Source organism: Nelumbo nucifera, chromosome 6 (assembly GCF_055504915.1).
Source record: "Nelumbo nucifera cultivar China Antique chromosome 6, China Antique-T2T, whole genome shotgun sequence".
NCBI classification, from domain to species: Eukaryota; Viridiplantae; Streptophyta; class Magnoliopsida; order Proteales; family Nelumbonaceae; genus Nelumbo; species Nelumbo nucifera.
The window spans coordinates 44,072,417-44,090,868 of NC_142654.1; positions in this window are offsets into that span (position 1 = coordinate 44,072,417).

Sequence of the window (18,452 nt, forward strand, 5' to 3'; positions counted from 1 at the left end):
ACCAACAATAAAGGCAGATGCCATTGAGCTCGTTAGAAAATGTGACAAGTGCCAGAAGCACGCCAATATTGACCACCAACCTGCTGCCGACCTCAAGTATTTCACCAGCCCGTGGCCTTTCGCGCAATGGGGCATCGACATACTTGGACCGCTCCCGCCAGCAGCAGGCCAGAGGAAATTCTTAGTGGTAGTAGTGGATTACTTCACCAAGTGGGTAGAAGTTGAACCCCTTGTAACGATCATAGCTCGGAACATCCAAAACTTCTTTTGGAAGAACATTGTGTGTCGCTTCGGGTTACCTCGGGTACTGATCTCTGACAACGGCAAGCAGTTCGAGGACATCAAATTCCAGAACTGGTGCCAAGACATGGGAATCCGACAGAATTTTACTTCAGTTGCACACCCTCAAACAAACGGTCTGGCAAAGGTCACAAACAGAGCCATCCTTCGCGGACTGAAGGCACGGTTGGACCGAGCTAAAGGGTTGTGGGCAGATGAGCTACCCAGTGTTCTATGGAGTAACTCCCTTCAACCTCACCAACCTCGATCTACTCGATGAAGTAAGGGACCTCACGTACATCAAGACCGCAGCTTACCAGCAGAGAGTAGCTTGGTACTATAACGCCAGGGTCAAGAAGCGGAACCTCCGCGTCGGCGACCTGGTCCTCAGTAAAGTTATGGTACTCATTAATCAAACAATTTAACTTACAACTCTTATCACTTACAATTGCATAGTCAGAAAAGTCTTCAAAAACCCTAAGGATAATACGTTATTGGTTTTAAAAATTATAAACCATTATGACTCTCAACCTCGTACAAAAATCCTCACAATAGAATCCATTAAAGCAGTGCATAAACCAAACACAGCGTGGCCAACCCAAAATCGAAGCAACAAAACCCTGCAAGGTCTACCGAATCAGTCATTCAGTAACCAATATAACAGAAGCGAAAGATGAAGTAATCCACTTTTTTTAACAAAATCCAACCAAATCTATCAAGACATTGCCAGAGAGAAGCCATCAAAGCAAAATGTAGCTGAAATCAATCCAAGAATATCCAAACCAACCTGATGTAGGACGATTTGGCCCGATCTACGAAATGGGGACATGTGGACACTGACTCAACATAAGCGACAGCTCAGCATTGTGGCCCAGTACAACCAAGTAACGGGCCCATAAGGCAGCTCGCTACATCGTAGCACGCAAAAGGAGGAGCTCGCATGGCAAGCTCCGGGTTCCCCAAGCTACCTCTAAAGGGATATTCCGAGGCAACTTTAGCTCGTGAGCTAAGAAAACCAGCTCGCCCGAGCTCCAAAGCAGACAAGTCATCCCGAGGATCAATTCTACTAAGGGTACTCTTGAAGTATTCTAAGCTCGCTGCAAAGTAGCTCGCGAATGGGCTGCACGAGCATTCCTCAGGAAGCTTCTATCTGACAGGTCGTACCGATCAGACTGTGCCACGTCCCTTACTAACGGTGCAGTCCCTGTCCTTTTGACAATCTGCACCCACGTCTCTCAACAGGCGGAGGCGTGCCTGTCACTTTGGGGACGTGTCACTCACCCGAGCGAGGAGTACATCACAACGGCCACCTGTGCAGCCCGGTCAGGTAACGGTTGTGGCAGGGGCCCAGTGGTGGTTATGCCCGATCTGACAAGAACGCCTCTATAAAAGCCCTCAGGGCAGAAGAGAAACTTCTTCTTGAGACCTCTAATCTCTCAAGTATAGTGATAAAGCGCGACCTACACTCTTAGCTATCGACTCTTCTTTTCCTTCTTTCTTGCGTTCTAACTTAAGCATCGGAGAATTCCCACCGGGTAAAATCCCCGGGAATCCTTCCTTTCCATCTTCTCAGGTGCCGTCCGTTGCCAACAAGGAGCCAGTCAGCAGCCAGCTAGGAGTGCCCGGATCGTGCCACATCAATTGGCGCCGTTTGTGGGAAACCGCTTCTAAAAGCCTTCTTCCTCTAAACCTTCACAGTTCTTTCTTCTCTGAAAACTCAACACTCATGGCTTCTTCAAGCAATGCTGGACGTAGCATGGAGATGGATAACGCCATGGAACAACCCTAGGTTCCCACGGTCTGCATTGGGCAGTTCACCATTCCCCTCTCGGTGGACGGAGTCCCCAGCCTGAACATGCCGCGAGCAACGGCGCCTGTGGGTGTTCCCCTTCCTCCCACTGTTGAAACAACCTTTGCTGAACACTGTCATCCCTCTGGCGACTAGCCAGAACCAACTCGACGATCTGATGCAGTGCATGTGGGCCATGCAAGCCCAAGTGCACCAGCTCCAGCAACACCAGCTTTACCAGCAACAAGGGCTGCACCGCGTCTCCCAATACCACTACCAGCAGCAATTTCCCTAGCTGCATCAACCTCAGCTTCAGCAGCCCAACTTCCTCCTCGGCACCTAGCCTCGCAGCGAGCTAGGTCTCACCGCCAGGACGAACGCCCTTCTCGCTAAGCTGAAGCCTCCCAAAACCCTCCTAAGAGCCAGGCCTCCTCCCACGGCAGACAAGAGAGATCGGCTACCCCGGTCTCGCCGCGGGTGGTCAGGTCGGGAGGACCCCAGCTCGCCAGGTCTACATCACCTCGGCAGTCGAAGTTTGAAACCCCACTCCTGGAGAACCGGTTTGAGATCCTGGCTGCTGACTTCAAGCAGGATCCCTCTGTCCGCAGCCATCACCAGCGGTCCGAGCTACTTCCTGCACAAACCATTCCTGACAGCACGGAAGTGAGCAGCACAAATGCGGAGCCCGCCAAGAAGCAGAGACGCCGCAGCCGAGCTCGCCAATCTGCTACCCACAACCTGCCCGAGCTCCGAGGCAGAGAAGAGGTAAGCTCGGGCGAAGTCAAGGCCCCCCTCCTTTCAGTTCCATCCCCCTGGTCTCCCGAGCTCCTGGCAGTTCCAATGCCTAAGGACTTCACGCTCCCCCCTCTCGACAAGTATGACAGGTCGTTTGACCCAAATGATCACGTAGACGCCTTCCAGTCGCAGATGCACCTGGCGAGGGCCAATGAGTCGTGCATGTGCGTGGCCTTCTCCACCACTTTCAGAGGAGTGGCTCGCACATGGTACCAGAACCTGGCACCTAGATCGATAAGAAGTTGGGCGCAGTTCACGCAAGCCTTCATGTCCCACTTCGTCACCAGCAAGCGGTGCCCGCGAACTGAGGAAAGCCTCCTCAACCTAGTACAGAGGGAGGGAGAGTCCATCCGGGGCTATATCAAGCGATTCAACAATGCATGCATGTAGATACCGCACCTGGACCCTGCTGTATGCCTCATAGCAGCCAAGAAGGGCATGACACATAAAGAGTTCAACTGGCACATGGTCGTCAACAAACCGGCGACCATAACCGAATTCCTTTAGCTCGCGGACAGGTTTATAGCCACGGAGGAAGAGATCAACCAGAAGGGTGAGGGCACGCCCGAGAAGAGGAAAAGGGAAGGAGAGCCTTCCAGCCAAGGGGACAGCCGAAAGAAAAAAGGCGCAGCTCGAGGGGCAAAGCCGGGTCAGTGTTTCTGAGTTCCTGTAGCGGACTAAACTGATTACAGCCCACTGAACGCGAAGCGGGCCAAAATCCTGATGGTGATCAAGGACGCCCCCCGTATGTGAAGTGGCCACCCCGTCTGAGGGGGAATCCCCTTGAAAGAAATAAGAACTTGTACTGTAGTTTTCACAGAGATCATGGTCATAGTACCGAAAATTGTAAGAACCTCCGCGACGAGATAGAGGAGCTCATCCGTCGCGGATATTTAAGGAACTTTGTACAAAATAATAATAATGATAATAATAAAACAGGTTGGCGAGGGGAGCACGGTAAGGATGCTCTTGAGTCTAGTAGCAGGCCGGCCGAACAGTCGCAGAGGCAGCTTCCGGAAGAGAGGCCGGTTTGGGGCACCATCCACGTGATAGTGGGAGGCTCGACTGTCGTCAGTTGTACTTCAACAACAGCTCGGACGTCGGTTCGTGAAGCTGCCTGGGAAGAATAGAATCCTCCGAAGCGGCCGAAGATAGAAGAACCATTTTTCTTCACAGAAGACGATGCGTGAGGGGTCCACTACCCCCATGATGACGCGCTTGTGATAAAGCTAAGGATCAACGACTTCGAGGTCAGGCGTGTGCTCATTGATTCAGGAAGCTCGATAGATATTCTCTTCAAAGCCGCGTTCAACTAGCTTCAGTTGTAGGGAAGTGACTTGAGGCCTGCGAACACTCCTTTGGTGGGCTTCAGCGGAGAAGAAGTCAGACCCCTTGGGAAAGTGACAATACCTGTGGAAGTTGGCACATGGCCCTGCATAGTCAAACTCAACCACGACTTCCTGGTGGTCACGTGTTATGGACGCACTGCCCGGCAGTGCACAGCACGCACAGCAGCAGGCACTGCCCGGCAGCGCGCAGCACGCACAGCAGGCCGCATAGCAGCAGGCACCGCCCGACAGCGCGCAGCACGCACCGCACGGCAACAGTACTAGGCAGCAGCACGCGCCGCACGGCAGCAGCACTAGATAGCAGCACGCACCGGATGGCAGTGGCACGCACCTCCCGGCAGTAGCACTACAAGACGCGCGCACCGCCCGGCAGCAGCAGTAGGGCGGGGCCCACATGACAGCTCATCAGGGTAGGCCCACACTTATCTTACCACATCAGCTCTGCTCACCAACTCGCCGCCAGCTTCACCATTCCTTATCCCTTATCCCTTATCCTTATCTTATCTTAAGTAAGAGTTGTGTTACCTTTAGGAGTATGTAATTAGGAGTTTTAGTTTAAGTTGGATTACCCTAGCCTAGCCGAATCCAACAAGGGACCCCCTTTTGTAATCTCCTATTTAAGGAGCTATGAGTTGAAATAAAGGCATTCAGCTTTCCAGTCAAGAGAAGAGTAAGGAGAGTTCGGGTGGTCTCTTGGACAAATCACCCATTCGGTTTTCCACAATAGGGTCTGCACGCAAGGGAAGGCGCAAGGGAAAGCAAGGCTTTCTCCCCGTGGACCGACCTGTGACGAGATCCTACGCCCGGGCCCATAACATTCTGGTATCAAAGCCAAACGTCATGGGCGATATGGAGCAGCTATCATCCAAGGTCCACAAACTAGAACATAGTCTAGCAGAAACCAGCATGGAGGCTCGTGAAGTCAAGGAAGATGTCCGGGAGCTGCGACGCCTGCTGGAAGCATTCCTCTCCAACAAAGAAAGGAGTTATGAGGGAATCGCCAACACAAACAATCGCCATCCGGACTGGGCAGAGGCATCCAGTGAACAGCAGATCGCTGCCCCGATAGCCGCAGTTATTCCCAAGTATAGCCGTTTGGAGTTTCCCTCATACAGAGGCAGCGGCGACCCACTGGGATGGTTGTACCGCTGTGAGCAATTCTTCCGTAATTAGCGCACGGAGGAGAAGGACAAGGTCAGTCTGGCCGTGCTCCACCTGACCGACGAAGCGCAGCTCTGGTTCTACCGAGTGGAATAGGAGGAACCAGGACTTAGTTGGGATCAGTTCAAGTCATATTGTCTCCTCAGGTTCAGACCACTGTTGACAAACAACCCACTGGGCGAGTTAGTCAACCTCAAGCAAACTGGAACCGTGGCAGAATACCAACGCCAGTTCCAAACCCTTCTCACCAGAGCAACCTCGGTTCGCGCAAATCAGCAAGCCGACATGTTCACCGCGGGGCTAGCAGAACCCCTAAGGGTGGACGTGGAGATGCAACACCGTACCAACCTGGTCACAGCCATGAACCTAGCACGCGCCTTCGAACGCAGACAACAGCTCAGCCATGGAACTGTCAGTATGGGACGGCCTCCATCAGCATGGGCATTGGAGTATTCCCACCGGGTAAAATCCCCGGGAATCCTTCCTTTCCATCTTCTTAGGTGCCGTCCGTTGCCAACAAGGAGCCAGTCAGTAGCCAGCTAGGAGTGCCCGGACCGTGCTGCATCACAACCTAATCTAAAGATAAATCAAATTCAACAAAATTGAGACAACATTCAGACAATTTTAGATAACTCACTTTCAAACCAACCTATATTAATACAAATGAATCCAACTCGACATAAATAAAACCATTTGATAGACATCGAATATAGCTAAGGTTGATTAAGCCCATTTTCAAAATAACTGGAAATTTAGTCTTGCCAAACCTAAGTAGAACCAATAAAACATTGTCCAATACTCACCAAGCCTATCCAACCAACCAACCATCAATCAAATCTATTCCCACTTACAAAACCTATAAGAACAATAAACTGCCTTTACTAACTGAAACGAACCCAGCATGCCTAGATAAGCTAGAAAATCAACTCAACTCCTTTAAAAAATATAACTAGACCGACGCAAAGGAAAATAAGTCCATCAAAAAGTTAAACCTGACATGCTCAAATCAAAACAAAGACAATAAATGTGGATCAATCCAAAAAAACCCGTATTAAGAATGAGAAAAAAAATGCTGTGAAAACTTGACATAATCACAACAACCAACAAGAGAACCAAGCATATTAAAACCCTAAAGTCACTGTTTTAACTTAAATGAACCCATCAAATCTAGTGAAGCTAAATCTACTCACTGTGAATTATAAGTGCCAAAACAGAACCTATAGGAATAGATTCAAGGTACTCTCCACATGTCTAATAGATGTCTTTGTGCCAAACAAACTCACTAGACTTCTAAAAACCAAAAAATAAAGTTTTCATTTTTCGAAGCGTTTATCATTATAACTTACGATTACTCAGTCAGAAGAGTCTTCACAAAGGCTAAGAGATAATACGTTATTGGTTTTGAAAATTATTAACCATTATGACTCTCAACATCTTAAAAAAGTTCCCACAACAGAATTCATTACAATAGAACAAAAACCAAACCCAGCACAGTCAACCAAAATTCGAACTGACACAACCATGCAAGGTTGTCAAACGAAACTATCTTGAAAGAAATGAATTAAACTCAACATAGATAAAAGCATTTGGTAGACATCGAATATAGCTTAGGTAAATCCCTAGGTCCTACTCAACTTCTAGTCACACTTCATCAGAAAAATCCCTAGGTCGGAGAACGCTGAGGCCGATGCCCTGTCCAGATTAGCCAGCACCAGCGACATCACCATGAGAACCATGTACATAGAGGACCTGCCTCGGCCTAGAATTCTCGGGGGGAAAGAGGAGGTCGCTCTCGTCGTTCAAGCAGAGCCGAGCTGGATTGACCCGCTTGCGAGCTTCTTGCTACACGGGACCCTCCCTGCAGATCGCAATGCAGCCAGAAGGGTGCAGCACCAGGTAGCCAAATACGTCATGATAGACGAACAGTTATACAGGAGATCCTACATGCTCCCCTACCTGCGTTGCTTGCGACCTACCGAATCCGAGCTCGTACTCCGCGACACTCATGAGGGTCTGTGCGGCGGACACTTGGGGGGCAGGGCCCTCGCCCAAAAGGCAATTCGACAAGGGTATTATTGGCCAACAATAAAGGTAGATGCCATTGAGCTCGTTAGAAAATGTGACAAATGCCAGAAGCACGCCAATATTCACCACCAACCTGCTGCCGACCTCAAGTATTTCACTAGCCCGTGGCCTTTCGCGCAACGGGGCATCGACATATTTGGACCGCTCCCGCCAGCAGCAGGCCAGAGGAAATTCATAGTGGTAGTAGTGGATTACTTCACCAAGTGGGTAGAAGTCGAACCCCTTGTAACGATCATAGCTCGGAACATCCAAAACTTCTTTTGGAAGAACATTGTGTGTCGCTTCGGGTTACCTCGGGTACTGATCTCTGACAACGGCAAGCAGTTCGAGGACATCAAATTCCAGAACTGGTGCCAAGACATGGGAATTCAACGGAATTTTACTTCAGTTGCACACCCTCAAGCAAACGGTCAGGCAAAGGTCACAAACAGAGCCATCCTTCGCGGACTGAAGGCACGGTTGGACCGAGCTAAAGGGTTGTGGGCAGATGAGCTACCCAGTGTTCTATGGGCTTACCGAACCACGGAAAAGACCGCCACGGGAGAAACTCCCTTCAACCTCACCTAAGGCACCGAAACAGTTATCCTCACAGAGATCGAAGTACCTACGCTGTGACTGGAAGCATACAGTGACCAGACGAACGAAGATGAGCTGCGTACCAACCTCGATCTACTCGATGAAGTAAGGAACCTCACGTAAATCAAGACCGCAGCTTACCAGCAGAGAGTAGCTCGGTACTATAACGCCAGGGTCAAGAAGCGGAGCCTCCGCGTCGGCGACCTGGTCCTCTGTAAAGTTATGGTACCTGAGCCCGGCGTTGGCATGCTCGGGCCCAACTAGGAAGGACCTTATCGAGTGAAATGAGTGCTCAGGGAGGGAACGTACGAGCTCGAGACTCTCGAAGGGAAACAGGTACCTCGGGCATGAAACATTGTCAACTTAAGGCGATATTATTATCTGTGACAACTGAGTAGGCTACGAGTCACTCCCACAGCCTAAGGGCCAAAGTGCCGAGCTAACATGACCGTGGCACAATAGGACCCAGTCGCTTCTACGGCATGGGCGAACTCGAAGAGTGGGCTATAAGTCACTCTCAGAGCCAAAGGGCCAAAATGCCAAGCTAACATGACCTCAACGCAATAAGACCCAGTCGTCTCCATGACATGGGCGAACTTCAAGGGCAGACCACAAGTCACCCCCCGGCTTACAGGCTAAGGCACCGAGCTAACCAACACCTTGGCATCAAGAAAAACTTAGCCATTTCAACAATGGGGGTAAAGTATGAAAAGCGTGAGCAGCTCGGGCCTAAACCCTGCCAAGCATAGCTCATTCCAGTACGATGATCAAACTAAAGAATAATCGACGAGTGTATAGTTCGGGCACACGTGGTAACCACTTCGTCGTGCACCATAGAGATGCCTTAAATGATTTAAGGGACAGTCCGAGACAACGATTATTGAAAGGTATTACTTTGGGTATGTAGCTCTAATAGCTTGGGTGTTGAGATCGCCTTAGCAAAGATAAAGAGAGCACATTATACTTGGAAGAAAAAGGGAGAACTTTCATTACCATTTCAAAAAAAAAAACAGAGCAGAATAAAGAAAGAGAAAAATGACAAGGCAATAACCGAGCTAAGTAGCTCGGGAAAGTTTGACAATCACAGGGCACAACCGCCTAACCAAAGATCTTTGAAAGACCGGGTTTATGGCACCCGGGAGCCACTAGAAATCCAGGAAAAACACCGCCTCAGGGATCCACCTCCTCATCCTCGTCCTCCAGAGAGTCAGGCTCCTCTTCCTCCGCTTGGTCCGCCGTCTCGGGAGACAGGCCCTTCACAGTGATGCCGTCGAGGTTGAGCCCAGAGAACTTCTTCTGAACCAACCACCGGTAGAGCTTAAACCCAGAGCGGTACGAACTCGAGCCATATTCCTCCTAGAGGTCGTGATATTCCTGGGAGTCCTTGAAATCCCAGACCGCCTTCTCTCGTTCAGCCTCCACCATCTGGTCAAAATTTTGAGTCCGATCTAGAAGAGTGGAATCCAAGTCCCGCACCTACTGCCGAAGGAGCTCCCTCTCCGCCGCCACCCTCGACGACTCCTCCCTATAACGCGTGCTCTCTTCAGAAATTCGGGCAATTTGAACCTCCTAGTCACGGACAAGCATTTCCTGAGATTCACTCCCCTTGCGAGTGTGATGGAGCTCGCCCCGAATCCGGTCAAGCTCGCCCTGGAGCTTCTGATTGGTAGCCCGCTGGTCGATGGCGTCGACACGGTGGATGCGCGTCTGGAGAGCCATAGCATGGATGGTGGTATTCACCTGCCAACAAAAAGAGGATCAGAGGATAGCAAAAGGAAGCAAAATGAGAGAAGAAAGGAAAGAATCACTTACCACCATGCAGTGAGAGGAGGCAGACCCGGTGAGGTCCCCGGGCTCCGTCGAGCCATGGCGTAGTCGTTCACCCCTTCTCAGTTCCCCACTAGGAACAAGGGGATGGCTGGAGAGGATTACGGGGAGTCACCCCCTGCTATGGGAGCTCGTCCCCTTCGAGACCAGCCCCACTAGCTCCCTCGGATGAAGGTGGCGGGATTTCAGGCGGCGAAATCTCAGGCGGAGGGGAGGATAAAGTCGGCTCGGCAGATCCGAACTCAGTACCCCCCGAGGTGGGAGTCCGGTCGGGGCGCAACCTCTTCACCCTGCGCCTCTGGTTGCTTGAAAGAAGGCGGCGCAAGTCGATACCAGACATGATGGCTGCCAAGAAGAAATCACAGCATTAGTTCGGTAAGAACAAGATATGTATGATTATGAACACAATGTCGTGACAAAAATCGCGCGACCTAAAAGGATGACCTACTCGGGATCAGGCCGGCTTGCACGAGCTTCTCCTCAGCCAAGTAGTCCGAACAAAGGAAGCTTACTGATGCCCAGGACAACATCGTTTCCTGAGTTTCAGGGTCCAGCTCGACCCTGGAGTCTTGGATGGCGCCCCTCCAAGAAGTAGGGAAGTGTCACCCTTTGGGGTTGCAGACCAAAAAATAATCCCGTTTCCAGGCGGGGATTTTCTTCGGGAGCTCATGCAAGAGCTTGTAGCCACGATGGGGAGAGAAGTAGTAGAGACGCCTCTCCGGTAGAGCCCCGGGAGTGGCATTCTTTATACAGAGGATAGCGGAAAAGATGTCCAGACTCAAGGGAAGACAGTATTCCCAACACAAGGATATCGTTCCAATAGTGACGTTGAAGTGGTTTAGCACCTCCACTATCAAAGGGTGCAGGGGAAGACGCAGGCCAGCCTCGAGCTGTTCCTGGTAAATGACTATATCATTGGGACCGAGTTCCCACGGAAAGTTACCAGTGGGGATGCAGTAGAGGAGGTCCCAAGGAAGGTGGAAATAGCTAATCAGAGACCTAAGTCTCCCCTCTGTCATGGAGGAAGGGCTGAAAGTATCGGGCTCCCTTCCCCGCAAAGTGGAAGCTCCTTCGCCGGAGACCTCCCTGGCCCCCCGCAACCTGCTCCCAAGCTCCCCCCGAGCTCGAGGAAGCATCATCATCCTGGTCACTGCCCTGGTGACGAACATGGTACGGGTATCCCGACATATAAATAAATAAAATTTCATTAATTATTGGGACGGGACAGGTACATGCTATACCACACTAGACCTAACTCGTTGATAACCCAAAAAATAAGGATCCAGAGAGAGAAAATTAAATTATTTATTAATTTATTAAACTAAATAATAAAGTCTATATATAATGACTCAATTCATTTAGAAAAATAATAAATAAATATCCAATCTATCTAAAACCAAGCCCGGCCCATTGATAACCCAAAATATTAGACTCGGGGGAGGGAGAGATATAGTGAAATAATTTTTTGATAAAATTAAATCGTTTCGAAAATTAAATAAATAAAATTTTTAACTTACTAAATTAAATATATAAATAAATTGGTGAGGAAATAAGAGAGTAATAAACAATAGCACTTTCCTCACCGGGCTCGACTCAAGAGATAGATCTAGTGGTTGGTCGGGCTTAAAGTTGGGCTTCAATATAGGTTCTGTTTTGGCACTTATAATTCGTAGTGAGTAGATTTAGCTTCACTAGATTTTTTGGGTACATTTAAGTTAAAACAACGACTTTAGGGTTTTAATACGCTTGGTTCTCTTGTTGGTTGTTGTGATTATGTCAAGTTTTCACAGCATGTTTTTTTCTCATTCTTTATATGGGTTTGTTTGGATTGATCCACGTTTATTGTCTTTGTTTTGATTTGAGCATGTCAGGTTTAACTTTTTGATGGACTTATGTTGATTTTCCAGCTTCTCAAATTTTGTTAAGTTTGTTTAACTTAGAATAATTAGATTATCTAGCTAGTTGTATAAGTTATGTTGGTTTGTTTAAGTTAGATTAGCGAGGTTGGAGTTGTTGAAATCTCTATTATTATAGGTTAAATTGATTATGTCATGTTTTTTCTTCGAAATGTTTTAGATTTTTAACACAGGATGGATTGGGTTGATCTAGGTTTATTTGTTTATTTTTGTTTTGCGCAGGTCAGAACCTATAGGAACAGATTCAAGGTACTCTCCATTGGTTGCATAGATGTCTTTGTGCCAAACAATCTCACCAGACATCTTAAAACCGAAAAAGAAGTTTTCGTTTTTCGAAGCGTTTATTATTTTTATCACTTACAATTATTCACTCAGAAAAGTCTTCAAAAACCCTAAGGATAATACGTTATTGGTTTTGAAAATTATAAACCACTATGACTGGTTGCTCCTTGAGATTTGTTGATCTTGATTCTATTAAGAACATTAAGGGGGCTGGCTTGAGTGGAAAAAAAAAAGGCAAAGAGAGGTGAGATCATCATCGAGAAAAGTCAAAAAGTGACAACAATCTGATTTGAGTGCAGACACGTGGGGGAGTGTGTGAGGAACAAAAAAAAAGGGCAAAGAGAGGTGAGGAACAAAATTTCTTTCCAGCTTGTTTTTGCAAATTATAAACATGAGTATTGAAGGAGAACCACAAGAAATTGACATGAAGTTATTCATGAGGGCTGTTAATGAATAATTAAGAAAGTTGAATGCGAGGCTGGATGATTTGCAATCTCCATCTATATCTAAGTCCACTAGAAGACGTGTATTTGAGGAAGATGATTCAAATTTGAAGGAATCAAGTTCTAGATGAGGCAATAAGGCAGTTTCCAAAAGAGAAAGCAATTTGAGCAGCATAAGGATGAAGATTCCAACCTTTCAAAGAAAGAATGATCCCGAACTATACTTGGAGTGGGAAAGAAAGGTTGAGCACGTATTTGATTGCCATGATAATTCCGAGGAGAAGAAAGTAAAACTAGCAGCCGTGGAGTTCACAGATTATGCAAGCATATGGTGGGATCAATTGGTGATCAATAGACGTAGGAATGGAGAGAGGCCAATTCGGTCATGGAAAGAATGAAATTGGTAATGCGAAAGGTATTTATATCTAGCCATTACTATAGAGATTTGCATAGAAAGTTGCAGGGGCTGGTTGAAGGTTCCTTGAGTGTAGAAGACTATTACAAAGAGATGGAGATAGCCATGATTAGAGCAAACATAGAGGAGGACCGAGAACCAACATGGCTAGATTTATTGGTGGCTTGAACAAGGAGATTTCTGATGTGGTTGATTTACAACACTATGTAGAGATGGAGGAGCTGTTGCACAAAGCCATTAAAGTGGAGAAGCAAAGCAAAAGGATAAGGTTGCTGTTCATAAAGGTAAAACCGAAACTAAAGCTTCTTCTAAGTCACATGATGTTAAGTGTTTTAGGTGCCAAGGATTCGGGCATATTGCTTCTCAATGCTCAAACAAAAGAGTTATGATTGTGTTGGAGAATGGAGAAATAGAAAGTGCTAGCTCAAGTGAGGATGAGATGCCACCATTGTAGGATTGTTCTGATGTTGAAGTTGCAGAACGCGTGCATGGTGATTTGCTGGTTACAAGGAGAGCCCTAAGTATACAGCCTAAGGATGATGGTGATGAGGAGCAACGTGAGCATATTTTTCACACAAGATGCCATGTGAAGGATAAGGTATATACTATGATTATTGATAGTGGAAGTTGTACTAATGTTGCTAGTACGTTGTTGGTGGATAAGCTGAGTTTGCATACCATAAAGAATCCTAAATTGAACAAATTGCAATGGCTGAATGAATGTGGAGAAGTGAGGGTAACCAAGCAAGTCCTGGTTTCCTTTTCAATTGGCAAGTATGAGGATGAGGTTCTATGTGATGTGGCACCAATGCATGTTGGTCATATATTGCTTGGCCGACCATGGCAATTTGATAGGAAGGTTATACATGATGGGTATAAAAACCAATATTCTTTTGTAATGAATAACCGGATTGTTGTACTAACCCCTCTCAAACCTTTGCAATCTTATGAAGATCAGATTAGGTGCAAAGTGAAAGAAGAACAAAAGTGTAAGCAAGAGGAAAAGAAAAAGAAAGAAAGTGAACAAGCAAAAGCAAAGAGAGCAAGTGAGATCGAGAGGAAAAGTGCAAGTGGAAAAAGTGAAGCCAAGAGGAAAATTGGAGAGAAAAGCATTGGAATGAGTGTATTTGCTAAAAAAAAATGAGGTTAAGTGTGTCATGATTGCAAGGCAATGGGAGAAGTGTTTGCCACATATTGAGTTAGCATATAACAGGTTTGTTCATTCTACTATTTCTTTTTCACCTTTTGAAGTTGTTTATGGCTCTATTCCTTTAATTCCTGTGGAGATTTTACCTTTGCCTACTAATGAGTATGCTAATCTTGATGGTGAGAAAAAGGCAATGTTTGTGAAGGATTTACATGCCAAGGTTCAGGCTAACATTGAAAGGAAGAATGAGCAATATGCTAACTAAGCTAATAAGGGGCATTTAAAGGTTGTTTTCGACCCTGGAGGTTGGGTTTGGGTGCACATGCGTAACGAGAGGTTTCCTATAGAAAGGAAATCAAAATTGCAGCCTAGAGGAGATGAACCTTTTCAAGTCTTGGAAAAAATCAATGATAACGCCTATAAGCTAGAATTGCCAAGCAACTATGGTAATGTTAGTGCGACTTTTAATGTTGCTGATTTATCTTTGTTTGATATAGGTGATTCGAGGATGAATCCTTTTGAGGAAGGAGGGAATAATGGAGATCGAGGTGCTTGCCAAATGGCTCAATTTAATACTCTCAAATATTCTCAAGATCCTTTGCAAGGAATCGGTGGGCTAATGACTAGGGCAAGGACAAAGAAGATGAAAGAGGCTTTTCAAGGCTTAATCATGAAAGTGCATGACATAAAGGTTGTTCTAGACGATTCTAAGACTGTTTTAGAAGTGTCAAAGCTTCACCAAGGATAATCACCTATCTTTATGTGCAAGACGATGAGCAAGGCTTGGATCTTGAAGAACAAAATTTGGAATCTATGACATAAGATGTATTGATGGGCTTGGCGCATGGACATGATAAGAAAATGTCCAATTTGCATGCTAAGATCTAACCAAATCTATCAAGACATTGACGGAAAGAAGCCATCAAATCAAAACGTAGCTGAAATCAATACAAACAATCCAAGACTATCCAAACCAACCTGACCTAAAGCTAAATTAAAGTCAACAAAACCAGAACCAGATGCAGACAATTTTAGAAAACTCACATTCAAACGAAACTATCCTGAAAAAAAAGACAACCCGTTTAAAGAACGAGAAAAAAACATGCCGTGAAAAATTGACATAATCACAACAACAAACAAGAGAACCAAGCGTATTAAAACCCTAAAGTCACTGTTTTAACTTAAATGAACCCAATAAATCTAGAGAAGCTAAATCTACTCACTGCGAATAAGTGCCAAAACAAAACCTATAAGAATAGAATCAAGGTACTCTCCACAGGTCGAATAGACGTCTATGTGCCAAACAAACTCACTAGACTTCTAAAAACCAAAAAATAAAGTTTTCATTTTTCGAAACGTTTATTATTCTTATAACTTACGATTACTTTGTCAGAAGAATCTTCACAAACCCTAAGAGGTAATACGTTATTGGTATTGAAAATTATAAACGATTATGACTCTCAACATCTTAAAAAATTTCTCACAATAGAATCCATTACAACAGAACACAAATCAAACCCAGCACGGCCAACCAAAATTCGAACCGACACAACCATGCAAGGTTGTCCGAATTTGTGATTCAGTAACCGATATAGCAGAAGCCTGGAAAGAAATAATGCACTTTATTTAACAAAATCCAACCAAATATTTCAAGACATTTTCAGAAGGAATCCATCAAATCAAAACGTAGCTGAAATCAATCCAAACAATTCAAGACTATCCAAACTGACCTGACCTAAGGCTAAATTAAAGTCAACAAAAACGGAACAAGATGCGGACAAATTTAAATTACTCACAATCAAACGAACTATCTTGAATGAAATGAATTAAACTCAACATAGATAAAAGCATTTGGTAGACATCGAATATAGCTAAGGTAACTCAAGCCCATTTTGAAAATCCCGGGAAACAGAGTCTTGCCAACCCTAGGTAGAACCAACTACAACATTATCCAATACTAACCAAGCACTGGCCAACCAACCAACCATCAGTCAAATCTATACACACTAACAAAACTTATTAGAACAATAAATTCCCTTTACTAACTAAAACGAACCCAACATGCCAAGATAAGATAGGAAATCAACTCAACACCTTTTAAAAATATAAATAAACCTGCGCAAAACAAAATTAAACAAATAAACCTCGATCAACCCAATCCATCATGTGTTAAAAATCTAAAACATTTCGAAGAAAAAATATGACATAATCAATTTAACCTATAAGAATAGAGATTTCAACAACTCCAACCACGCTAATCTAACTTAAACAAACCAACATAACTTATACAACTAGCTAGATAATCTAATTATTCTAAGTTAAACAAACTTAACAAAATTAGAGAATCTGGAAAATCAACATAAGTCCATCAAAAAGTTAAACCTGACATGCTCAAATCAAAACAAAGACAATAAACGTGGATCAATCCAAACAAACCCGTATAAAGAATGAGAAAAAAACATGCTGTGAAAACTTGACATAATCACAACAACCAACAAAAGAACCAAGCATATTAACACCCTAAAGTCACTATTTTAACTTAATTGAACCCATCAAATCTAGAGAAGCTAAATCTACTCACTGCGAATTATAAATGCCAAAACAGAACCTATAGGAATAGATTCAAGGTACTCCCCACATGTCTAATAGATGTCTTTGTGCCAAACAAACTCACTAGACTTCTAAAAACCAAAAAATAAAGTTTTCATTTTTCGAAGCGTTATTCATTCTTATAACTTACGATTACTCAGTCAGAAGAGTCTTCACAAAGGCTAAGAGATAATACGTTGTTGGTTTTGAAAATTATAAACCATTATGACTCTCAACATCTTAAAAACGTTCTCACAACAGAACAAAAACCAAACTCAGCACGGAAAACCAAAATTCGAACCGACACAACCATGCAAGGTTGTCCGAATCTGTGATTCAGTAACCGATATAGCAGAAGCCTGGAAAGAAATAATGCACTTTATTTAACAAAATCCAACCAAATATTTCAAGACATTTACAGAAGGAATCCATCAAATCAAAACGTAGCTGAAATCAATCCAAACAATTCAAGACTATCCAAACTGACCTGACCTAAGGCTAAATTAAAGTCAACAAAAACGGAACAAGATGCGGATAAATTTAAATTACTCACAATCAAACGAAACCATCTTGAAAGAAATGAATTAAACTCAACATAGATAAAAGCATTTGGTAGACATCGAATATAGCTTAGGTAAATCAAGCCCATTTTGAAAATCCCGGGAAACAGAGGCTTGCCAACCCTAGGTAGAACCAACTATAACATTATCCAATACTAACCAAGCACTGGCCAACCAACTAACCATCAGTCAAATTTATACACACTAACAAAACTTATTAGAACAGTAAACTCCCTTTCCTAACTGAAACGAACCCAACATGCCAAGATAAGCTAGGAAATCAACCTAACACCTTTAAAAAATATAAATAGACCTACGCAAAACAAAACTAAACAAATAAACATAGTTCAAACCAAACAATCCCGTCTTAAAAATCTAAAACATTTCGAAGAAAAAACATGACATAATCAATTTAAACTACAAGAATAGAGATTTCAACAATTCTAACCATGCTAATCTAACTTAAACAAACCAACATAACTTATACAACTAACTGGATAATCTAATTATTCTAAGTTAAACATACCTAACAAACTTAGAGAAGCTAGAAAATCAAATCAAGTCCATCAAAAAGTTAAACCTGACCTGCTCAAATCAAAACAAAGACAATAAACGTGGATCAATCCAAACAAACCCGTTTAAAGAACGAGAAAAAAACATGCCGTGAAAAATTGACATAATCACAACAACCAACAAGAGAACCAAGTGTATTAAAACTCTAAAGTCACTGTTTTAACTTAAATGAACCCAACAAATCTAGAGAAGCTAAATCTACTCACTGCGTATAAGTGCCGAAACAGAACCTATAAGAATAGATTCAAAGTACTCTCCACAAGTCGAATAGACGTCTATGTGCCAAACAAACTCACTAGACTTCTAAAAACCAAAAAATAAAGTTTTCATTTTTCGAAACGTTTATTATTCTTATAACTTACGATTACTCAGTCAGAAGAATCTTCACAAACCCTAAGAGATAATACGTTATTGGTATAGAAAATTATAAATGATAATGACTCTCAACATCTTAAAAAAGTTCTCTGAATAGAATCCGTTACAACAGAACACAAATCAAACCCAGCACGGCCAACCAAAATTCGAACCGACACAACCATGCAAGGTTGTCCGAATCTGTGATTCAGTAACTGATATAGCAGAAGCCTGGAAAGAAATAATGCACTTTATTTAACAAAATCCAACCAAATATTTCAAGACATTTTCAGAAGGAATCCATCAAATCAA